The sequence below is a fragment of the Lissotriton vulgaris genome, chromosome 5 (genome assembly GCF_964263255.1).
Source record: "Lissotriton vulgaris chromosome 5, aLisVul1.2, whole genome shotgun sequence".
Classification (NCBI taxonomy): Eukaryota; Metazoa; Chordata; class Amphibia; order Caudata; family Salamandridae; genus Lissotriton; species Lissotriton vulgaris.
Window position 1 is genome coordinate 1,574,937,811 of NC_141693.1, and position 11,423 is coordinate 1,574,949,233.

Genomic DNA, 11,423 nt, shown 5'->3' on the forward strand with positions numbered 1-11,423 from the left:
CCGGTAGTGAAGTGATATAGCGGGTACAGAGATGTGGTGGGCGCTAAAAAGGAAATGATGTGTAAATACTGGAGACGAACCGATCCACGTACTGAAAATGAGGTGATATGGTAGGAGCTGCCAGAGATGCGATGTCTGTGAAAAGTGAAATGATACGAGCAATGGATGTGAAGAGATGTGGGTCCAGTAAGAGAAGAGAGGTGGTAGGTGCGGGGGTTAACTAATGTGGTAGGTGCTGGGGTGAAGAGAGGTGGTAGGTGCTGCAGTAAAGAGAGGCGGTAGGTGCTGGGGTGTAGAGATGTGGTAGGTGCTGGGGTGAAGAGAGTTGGTAGGTGCTGGGGTGAAGAGAGGTGGTAGGTGCAGTTGTGAGTGGTTGGTGTGGTAGGTGCTGTGGTAAACAGATGTGGTCGGTGCTGGGGTGAACAGACGTGGTATGTGCTGGGGTGAAGAGAGGCGGTAGGTGCTGGGGTGAAGAGAGGTGGTAGGTGCTGGGGTGTAGAGATGTGGATGGGCTGGGGTGAAGAGAGGGGGTAGGTGCTGGGGTGAAGAAAGGTGGTAGGTGCTGGGGTGAATAGAGGGGGTAGGTGCTGGGGTGAACAGAGGTGGTAGGTGCTGGAGTGAACAGAGGTGGTAGGTGCTGGGGTGAACAGAGGTGGTAGGTGCTGGGGTGAACAGAGGTAGTAGGTGCTGGGGTGAAGAGAGGTGGTAGGTGCTGGGGTGAAGAGAGGTGGTAGGTGCTGGGGTGAACAGACGTGGTATGTGCTGGGGTGATGAGAGGTGGTAGGTGCTGGGGTGAAGAGAGGCGATAGGTGCTTGGGTGTAGAGATGTGGAGGGGCTGGGGTGAAGAAAGGTGGTAGGTGCTTGGGTGTAGAGATGTAGTAGGTGCTGGGGTGAAGAGAGGTGGTTGGTGCTGGGGTGAAGAGAGGGGGTAGGTGCTGGGGCGAAGAAAGGTGGTAAGTGCTGCGGTGAAGAGATGTGGTAGGTGCTGTGGTGAAGAGAGGTGGTAGGTGCTGGGGTGTAGAGATGTGGTAGGTGCTGGAGTGAAGAGCGGTGGTAGGAGCTGGGGTGAAGAGAGGTGGTAGGTGCTGGGGTGAAGAGAGGTAGTAGGTGCTGGGGTGAAGAGATGTGGTAGGTCCTGAGGTGTAGAGATGTGGTAGGTGCTGGGGTGAAGAAAGGTGGTAGGTTCTGCGGTAAGGAGAGGTGGTAGGTGCTGGGGTGTTGAGATGTGGTAGGAGCTGGGGTGAACAGATGTGGTAGGTGCTGGGGTGAAGGCCACTGAGCTCCAGCCACGACTGCGGGGCACAGGGCTCAATGGGCAGAGGGAAAATGGCACCACTGCTGACCGAGGACTAATGGAAGTAAAGTGGGGTCCCTGCCTCACAAGTATTACCGCCGGCCAGCGGTCAGTGGGGTGCACACAGACACTTCACGGTGCGGGGCACCCCGGGGGTGCTGCTGTGGTTTCCCAGGACCCACCAGCAGTACTGTGGTGTGTTTGTCTTTAGTGCTGATGGCCGACACCCCACAGCAGTGCTTTTAGACACAGGGTTCAATGGCAGGTTGAAGCGCCTGAGAGCAGTATGCCAGTCCCACCCAGTTATCCCTTCGACTTCCTCCCTTCCCCCGCACAGCTCACAGCAGTCTGGCACCCACCACGGCCCCTGCCAGGGAATGCCCAACGCTGCTATTAATATAGAGTTATTTTTATTGCCATTACACTCTGCGCCCAGACCCCTCCAGCCACCAGGCGTCTCGGGTGACACATGCTGGCTGTAAGAGATGCAATTCTGTTGGTTGCTGGATTTATGGTGGTTACAAGGGTCGGTAACAGAAGTGGTAGGTGCTGGGGAAACAGGCAGCTGTGTAATGATATATATTTGAGGTGGCGGCCTCTGGGGTTTGGCGGCCCTGTGCAGGTGCACAGCTTGCACATGGCTAAAGCCGGCCCTGCTGCCTACCTGCCTGTTTTACAATGTAAACCAGTCATGTGCTGAATTTCCTGATTAAAACCAAATAAGGAGGCTGAGTGGTGAAGCAAGAGAGTGGAATCTGAGCCAACCCCCAGTTACCCCTGTAGGAAAGTGACCCTTTTTTGCGTGGTTACTTTTTTCCTGATATATGATGCTCTTTTACTGAGTGTGCATTGGGTCCCAGACAATCAGATTCCCAGTGCCTGGGTTCTTTACCAAAACTGTACCTTTGTTTCCATAATTGGCCCACCTCCTGCCCACAGATAAGTCCCTTGGGCTACAGCATGTGTTGTGCCACCCTCAGAAACCCCTCACCAAACACAAGCACACTGCCATTACAACTATGTGTTTTGCTGCAGAAAAATCTTAAGAGGCGACATGGCACATTTCTCTGTGTGCGATGCCCACAATCCACTGCCTGTGGCATAGGTAAGTCACCCCTCCAGCAAGCTTCACATCCCTAAGGCAGGTTGCACTATACCACAGGTGAGGGCATAGCTGCATGAGAAATGTACCCCTACAGTGACTGTGCCCATTCACAGCCATTGTGAGTGCAGTGGAGTCATATCGAATACATGGGCTGGGAGTTTGTCATTACGGACTTCACTGCTCCATGAAGGCTTTACTTAGTGCCAAGGAGTTTGGTATCAAATTCCTCAACATAAAAAACCCACACTGATGCCAGTGTTGGAATTTTTACAAAATGCACTCAGAGGGCATCTTAGAGATGCCCTCTGAAAAATGTCCAACTCCCTCGTGTCCAGCTGGCTTGTCTGCACCAAGCCTGTCACACACAGACATGTTTCTGACCTTCTGAGGTAGGAGCTCTTGTGCTCTCGCCGGTCAGGGACAAATACTGCTATGGGTGGAAGTGCTTCACACCTACCCCCCAAGCAGGGCAGCATTCAGGGCGGTGGGCCTCAAAGGCTTCCTGTCCTTTGTTATGCTGACCAGGGACTCTCCAGCTAGAGGATATGCCCACCCCCAACCCAGCCCCACCTTTGGTGGCAAGGTCGGCTGGAAATTTAGTAGTCAGGAGAGGTGTGTCCCCCGTCTGTCAGGTCGACCTCTATGGTCCCCTGGACCAAGGTGACACCCTCTTCAGGAAATCCTCCATCTTGAATGGAAGGATTCTACCACATCAGGTGCCAGTACCTGTAACGCCCCAAAAGGATGTATTTAGCTCCCCCTGAACCTTGATCCTCAGATTTCTGCAACCTATGAAGAAAAAGGACAAAGAAGACGTGCAGCAAAGCTTGAACATGATGACTTACTTGGCCCAAGCCCTACCGGCCTGTCTCCAACTTGACGAACCTGCGAAGAAGACGAAGCCTGTCCTGTGGCGAGTGACTTCAAAGATCTCCAGGAAGAACCCCACTCTTCAACAAAGACCGGATCTCCTGAGAACAGCGGCCATGTCCAGAAAACTCCAACTTCAAGGACTCAAGATCCAAGCGGATCTGTGACCCCTGCCCACACTGCATTAGATGCCCACGACCCGAGTCTGAGTGGCTTCCCTGTCTGATGACATCTACCCAGTGATCCAGACTTTGACTCCACCTGTAGCTGACCTCTCCTCAACCCCACGAAGTCATCTGCAGCCTCAACATGAAGGGTCTCCCTGACCATGACTGGCTCCGGTAACGACCATCTGATGCCAAAAGGCACCCTTGCATCCTCAGCCCCATTACCTTGGGGAGCCCAGCCAACGGTGCACAGGTCTTCTCCTGCATCCTAACTTACCTGTCCAGCTGGTGGTCACCGAGATCCTCCATTCGTTTACATTTAGCGCCCAACGCTGATTGCAGCCTGCACCTGCCGCCCCTGTGCCGCTGGTGGTGTAGCTTTGATGCTGCCTTCTGTCCCCCTATGCTCACCTTAAGACCCAGGGCCTGTGCCCTAAAGCCACTAGCATCCACCTTCAATCTGCACCTTGCTTGGTGCCCCCAGTCTCCATTGACTAACATTTGGCTCAGTGACCTCTGCACCCGGCCGCCCCAGAGCCGCTGGTGGTGCAGTACTTACCTTAAGCTGAACCTTGCCCAGTGTTGGTCAAAACCCCTGAAGACTGGAAGAGTAAGTTGTGTACTTACCTTTTAATGCATATAACTGTTTTCCTCCCACTGGATTATATTGCATTTTCTTCTCTTGCAATTAAAAGTCTATCTCCTACAACAGCTAAAGGCTACTGTTTCTGGTTGACAATACAAAAGTATTTCTATTACAATAAAGCATTCGTATTGCCTTGCAAGACACTTCCTAGTGCATCTTGAAAAGTGTAACTGCTATACTTGAAACTGTTACTTACCTACAATTGAGTTCCTCTTCATTGTAAACTAAAATAACAAAGTAAGAACTTTTTATACAAAACAATTGGTCTTGGATTCAGTCCTTGAGTGTGTGTACTCGTTTCTTGCCTGACTGTGTGCAACAAATGCTTAACACAGCCCTCTGATACGCCAACTTGTCGACCACACTACCACAAGTAGAGCTTTTAGTAATATCTACTTAAGTCTCTGTAAACCTTTGGCGATCCACTTGATTCTGTGCACATTATACCTTACTTTAGTATAGCATATAGAGAACTAGCTTCTTATACCTCCCTCCCTCCACGCATCCTACACTGGTCTATGGCATCTGCGGTGGCGGGAGTGGGAGAAATGCATCTATTTACCTGGAATACAAACAGAATGCAGCCCCCTCCCACGTGCAAGTCGAGGAAGAGATTCTAGAATGTGCTTGGAGCCTGGTCCCACCTCTGAAAGAGACCTAAGGTTGAATGGGCTCACAGCATGTACCTGTCCCTCCAGGGTCTGAATACAAATGTAAACATGTGCCTCAAATAGCCAGAAGAAGCTGATGTCGTGAACACCAAACGGTGCTAGGGCTTCATGCTACTAAACATTCAGCATTCAAAGGAAACTTCATATATTCTGACCAACATGGCAATGGGGCTGTTGAATAGGGCCCTTTTTGCAGGGTTAACCCCAAACTTTTTGCTTCTTCCTCTTATTTTTTCCTGACCTGCTGTTGTTGGTTTTAGGGCTCTGGGCACTTTACCACTGCTGATCAGTGCTAAAGTGCATATGCTCTCTGTATAAATTGTGTTATGGGTTGGTAATTCCATGATTGGTTATTTGATTTACGAGGCTGTCCCTAGTACAGTGCACTGTGAAAAGCAAATGCTGATAGTGGGCTTGCAGCACTGGTTGTGCCAAACACAGGAGTAGCCCTGAAAAGGTAACTCAAATCTGCCACTGCAGTATCTGTGTGCAGTTTAGTACTTCCATGTCGACTTGACAAGTGCACCCATTTGCCGGGCCTACCCTTCCTTTTTCTTACATATTAGTCACCCCTAAGGTAGGCCCAAGGTACACCTGTGGGCAGGGTGCAGTGTATGTGAAAGGTAGGGTATGCCCTGATGTGTTTGGCATCTTCTGATAATGAAATACTGCCAATTTTGCATTCCACTATTAAAAGGCTATCTGCCCCATAGGAAAGCATAGAGTTCATTTATAACATCTTATAAATATAACTTCTCATTGGGACCAAATAGGAAAAGAAAGTTTAATATGCCCGAACTCAGAATCTAAAGATGCACCTTTTAGTAAAGATGATTTTTACATTCTGTGTTTGAAAATACCACTTTTAGAAAGTATGTATTTTCTTGCTTAGCCATCCTGTGTGCTTCTGCTAGTATGTGTATTGACTGTCTGGCTTTGGAGTGACAGGCGCTGGGGATGTGCAGTGGCTCCGGAGAGTCTGGATTAGTCAGGGCTGCACTGAATAGACCTGGGCTGCATTGAGAGTAGTGGGAGGAGTTGTCACTAGCACCTGAATAGGCCCAGTCTGCATTTAGAGTGGTGGGAGGAGATATCCCTTGCACCTGAATAGGCCCTGTCTGCCTTGGACAATGCTGTCTCCACCCCCTGCCAGGAAACTGGGTCAGAGAGGACAGAACTGGTTTGGACTAAGCACAGACACTCTCTGCCTGAGAGGACAAAGGATGTTAGGGTATAAATATTGGGGCCCAGACCCCAGAACTTTATAACTCTTTTGGAACCAAGAAGACTGCCAAGAAGAAGAGCTGGAGAAGCTGTGAGGAGGGACTACCACTTTGCTATGTGCTTTGCTGTGTTGCCCTGCAGTGGCTGCTTCTGTCTTGGGCAGTGCAAGGAATGGACTAAACTTTCTGCAGCTTCCTTTTTGTGAGTTTCTCCAAGGGATTGAGGTAGAGCTTGCGCCCTGTTCAAAAAGTCTCAGGAATAGCAAAGACTTCAAGTTATTCTGCCATCAGCAATGGGGACTGTGTGTTTTGTGCAGTAACAGAGAAAGGCAACCCAACGCTATTTACGATTCCACTGCCGACTCCATGTACTGAAGGCGAGGCAGAGGGCACCGGCACAATGCTGCACAGCAACTGTGGTCTCACCCGCGACACTACCTGAGGTCGCCACCGAGCCACTGCTTGTACGCGACCTGTTGGTACCGCACTCCTCACTGCCTCGCTTCACGCTTGCACCGTGGTTTGTGGGCACCGCTCGTAAGTTACATGACGCACCTTCCTCATCCCGTACGACAGCCTTGGCCTGCTGACGCCATCAACTCCAGGTCGTCAGCCGATGACAGCGCTTCAGTCACGACGACGCTGCTGCTTGCACCGTGACCTGCCAGCACTGCAACGAGCACTGCAACACCGCAGCCCTGGTCTCACTGATGCCGCTGGACGACCGTCACCGAGGCGATTCCTGCACCGAGACCTGGGGGCACCGCACGCCGCACCGTTGCACTTTGCACCCGATGCCTGCCGACGCCGCGCTTCTTACTACAATCGCGAGGATCTGCAACGTGTGTGACTTCAAGGGCCCGACGACCCCTGCACCAACCTCCGGAACCGACGCCTGTAGATGCCGTGCTTTTGGAGCTCAACGAGAGGTCGCAGACCCCTGCATTTCTAAAGGTATTGTTTTGCGGGTCTTCCCGACACTCTAGCTGACCCGCGATGCCACGGGCAGCAAGAACTGTTTGGATTTGTTGTTCTCGGCGCCGTGATAGCCCCAGGCGGAGCTATCGACCTCAAGGAACTATATTTCAACTCTTTTTTGATGACTGAATATTTCTAAGTACTCTATTGTGGAATTGTATCTTTTTGGTCTAGTCTTAAGTATATAAAATTATTGGATATTTTTCTAAACTGGTGTGATGTCCTTTTGTAGTGCTTTTACTGTGTTACATTTGGTTATGTGCAAATGCTTTAAACACTGCCACTAAGATAAGCCTGATTGCTGGTGCCAAGCTACCAAGGTTGTGAGCAGGGGTTATTTTAGGAGTGTAACACCCTTATCCTGACTAGAAGGAAGGGTCCCTACTTGGACAAAGGTGCAAACCCTTGCCAACTAGAGACACCCATTTCCAACAGGGGCTGATTGTTTTAAGTGGTTGAATATATTAAGTGCCAGTGCTGGAACTGGGTGGCGTGCTTCCTAAGAAAAATGTTGGCCACTTGCATTTTTTTAATACAACTTAAGCCCCGCTCCTGTGCAGCACTACATTGCCTTGTAGCTAGAGTTGCACGATAGAAAAGTAGCCCCCGTGCGTATATATCAGTGGGATGTGTGCTGAGGCTTCGGCGTCAGTGGCCTAGTCATTACCAAAGGAAGTACCCAACCAATACTCACAGCGCCTGCTCCCTTCATTGTGTGACCACAGGCGCAAGGCCAACAGGATGCTTCCTGGCAGGCCATCATAGCTGACAGACTGTAGAACTGAGGTCGAGCCAGTGGTGCTTATTTATCTTATGCAACTAACAACCAATGACACAGCCAATAATCCTGGCGTGCTGTTGGTGTAATGTTAGTTGTTGTATATCTAAATGTAATGACAGAAGCAGCAAAATACCAGTCAGGCGGCACACTATGCTCAGCACAGAGCACCATGGGTCTGTGTACAGAATATCGTAGTTTGTTCGTAGTTGTAATGTAGTACTGCAAAATGTTATATATTCTTATATATAAATGAAGGAATTGTAAGATGTCAGGCTCCAGCGGCATTTCTGCAGTTAGAGGAGGCAAAGCCGAGAAGCCCTTTCCGCTCGAATTCAGCATTCATCTCTGCAAAGCAGTCGAGTGAGCAGGGCTCTGAAGCTCCACAAACCTGTAGGCTGGCTTCAGAGCTGCGACTTGAAATGAGTTGTTATTGATCTTAGCTCCTAGAGTTGTGTGTTTTCTATTGTAGAGTGCATCACTACTTGAACTTGTATCACATTGTTTGTGATTTAGCTATTATCTTTTCTCTGAAGATATTATTTATAGAGGCCAGTGGCGCAATGGATAACGCGTCTGCCTACGGAGCAGAAGATTCCAGGTTCGACTCCTGGTGGATGTAAATTTTTTCAACCAATACTATAAATGATGTATAAATATTATAGACAATACATCACGTAGTTTAGACCATGAAGTTCCGTCCTGTGTGATTTTATAATAAACTGATCTGTAAACTTCGTTACACAAACAGCAAGGCATTTGAATTAAAATACATACTAGGAATTTGAAGCCAATATTTTTATTTAAAAGTGGACCATTCAGAGTTTTTCGAGAGGTCTGTTTTTTACTGTAAAACAGATAACTGTCGATTTGCCAAAGGCCTTACTATTTTCATGGAACAATAAATGCTAGTGAATTTTTGAAAAAGCACCTTTACAAGCGTGGTCTCGAAGGCACAGACCTTCATAATGGCTGTCACGGAGGCAGCTGCTACTAGTGACTTATTCCATTTAAACTGGGCAAAATAACGTGGCATCTGAGGTACTGGTGCATGGCCACGGCTCTAGAAAAATAAATAACACATTTATTGTGTCTGCGGAACAGTGGTTCTTTCCAGTTGCGATGTATAATGTGCGCAAACAGTTGTATTTCCCGCCACACAGTGGCGGGAAATACATTTACATTTACAATACATTTACACACAGTCCTGCGCACTTGCACTGCAGCGGAAAAGAACTAGTTAAGTCGCGAGATCTGAATGGCTGCTTGAGCAAATCGAAAAGACTTTGATCCAATCAGAGCAGGGGACAAAATATACAAAGTGACATCACCACTCTTTGCCCAAGCGAGCCAGAAGGATGTTAAAGTTGTTGTGAGTTTCATTTCCCGTACACAGTATTTGACTCTTGCTACTATGTTCACTCCTTAATAGAGCTATAATTTCTGCAGCTCATTAAACCTCTCTAGCGTGCACAGTGCCGTCCACATACTAGAGCGCATATGCACTAGTCTAGTACCCCGTCCTCCACATTGCAGATAGGAGAGGGCCAGTGGCGCAATGGATAACGCGTCTGCCTACGGAGCAGAAGATTCCAGGTTCGACTCCTGGCTGGCTCGACTTTAACATTTTAAAAAAATAGTCACAGATAATACTAAAATGTAGCCATATACCTAGTGTGCGTTTATGGATTACTAGACTTGGGAATCTTAATAATGGCTACAGTCCAACCACAGAACAGGGAGGATGGAAAGTTGGTGAAAAATCTGCGGCTAAATAGTCTCTACTAGAAAAAGTATTTCTGAAGGTAAGAGCCAGCGGCTTCTGATAGAGACTTTTAGCCGAAGATTACTCACATTTTCAATACATACCAATCAATGCATTTGTAAAGCGCGCTACATACCCGCGAGGGTCTCAAGGTGCTGGGCGGGCGGGGGAGGGGGGAAAAGGGGCTGCTACTGATCGAAGAGCCAGGTCTTGAGAAGTCTTCTGAAGGCCAGCAGGTCCTGGGTCTGTCGTAGGCTGGTAGGGAGAGCGTTCCATGTCTTGGCGCCGGCGGTGGTGGTTTTCCGGATACAAGAAACTGTGGCGAGGGTGGCAGAGCGGAGGATGCGGGTGGGGGTGTGGATGTTGAGTCGGTTGTTGAGGTATGTTGGTCCGGTGTTGTGCAGCGCTTTGTGTGCGTGGGTGAGGAGTTTGAAGGTGATTCTCTTGTTGACGGGGAGCCAGTGTAGGCCTCTCAGGCGGGGTGATGTGGCTGCGTCGGGGGACGTAGAGGATCAGTCGTGCCGAGGCATTCTGGATTCGTTGTAGTCGTCTTAGGAGCTTGGTTGTTGTTGTTGTTGTTGTTGTTGTTGTTGTTGTTGTTCCGTCTCGTCATCCTGTTTCAACACCCTGCGCATGCTCCGAAAGATCTTTCGATGGATCCCCACCGAAACTAGGAAGACGGTCACCCAGGCACTAGTCACCAGCTGACTGGACTACGGGAACACCCTCTATGCAGGAATCACAGCCAAACTACTGAAAAGACTCCAGCGCATACAGAACGCCTCTGCTCGACTCGTCCTGGACATCCCCCGCCACAACCACATCTCTGCCCACCTGAGAGACCTGCACTGGCTCCCCGTCAGCAAGAGGATCACGTTCAGACTCCTTACCCACGCACACAAAGCTCTCCACGACCTGGGCCCCAAGTTCCTCAACAACGGCTTCACCTTCTACACGCCCACCCGCCAGCTGCGATCGACGTGCCTTGCCCTCGCCACCGTACCACGCATTCGCAGAGCCACGCCAGAGGAAGTTCCTTCTCCTACCTGGCGGCCAAGACATGGAACTCCCTCCCCATCCACCTACAGCTGACCCAGGACCATCTCTCCTTTAGAAAGCAACTCAAGACCTGGCCTTTCGAGCAGTAACGGACCCCCGCACCCCCCCCCCAGCGCCTTAAGACCCTAGCGGGTGAGTAGCGCGCTATATTAATCTGTTTGATTGATTGATTGAGTAGAGGGCGTTCCCGTAGTCGAGTCTGCTGGAGATGAGGGCCTGGGTGACGGTTTTTCCCGTGTCAGGAGGGATCCATTTGAAGATCCTGCAGAGCTTTCGGGAGGTGTTGAAGCAGGACGCGGAGACGGCATTGACTTGCTTGGTCATGGAGAGGGTGGAGTCGAGGACGAACCCCAGGTTGCGTGTGTGGTCGGTGGGTTTTGGGGGTTTGCCTAGCGATGTGGGCCACCAGGAGTCGTCCCAGGCTGATGGGGTGGGTCCGAGGATGAGGACCTCCGTCTTGTCTGAATTCAGCTTCAGTCTGCTGTCCTTCATCCAGTCGGCAACAGCCTTCATTCCTCTGTGGAGGTTGGGTTTGGCGGTGTGGGGGTCTTCGGTGAGGGATATGATCAGCTGGGTGTCGTCGGCGTAGGAGATGATGTTGAGATTGTGCTGTCGTGCAACGTGGGCGAGAGGTGCCATGTAGATGTTGAACAGCGTCAGGCTAAGGGAGGATCCCTGTGGGACGCCGCAGATGATCTCGGTGGTTTTTGAGTGGAAGGGTGGGAGGCAGACGCTCTGTGTTCTGCCGTAGAAGAAGGATGTGGCCCAGGCCAGGGCCTTCTCTTTAATTCCGGCGTCATGGAGGCGCGCTGATAGGGTGCAGTGGCAGACCATGTTGAAGGCAGCTGACAGGTCCAGGAGGATGA

General features: G+C 50.2%; 1 non-coding gene across 1 annotated transcript; it reads left to right on the forward strand.

Moving 5' to 3' along the window:
- Positions 1-9,277: 9,277 nt before the first annotated feature.
- TRNAR-ACG (transfer RNA arginine (anticodon ACG)) lies at positions 9,278-9,350 on the forward strand. The gene has a single exon. It is a non-coding gene; the product is annotated as a tRNA-Arg (tRNA).
- Positions 9,351-11,423: the final 2,073 nt, after the last annotated feature.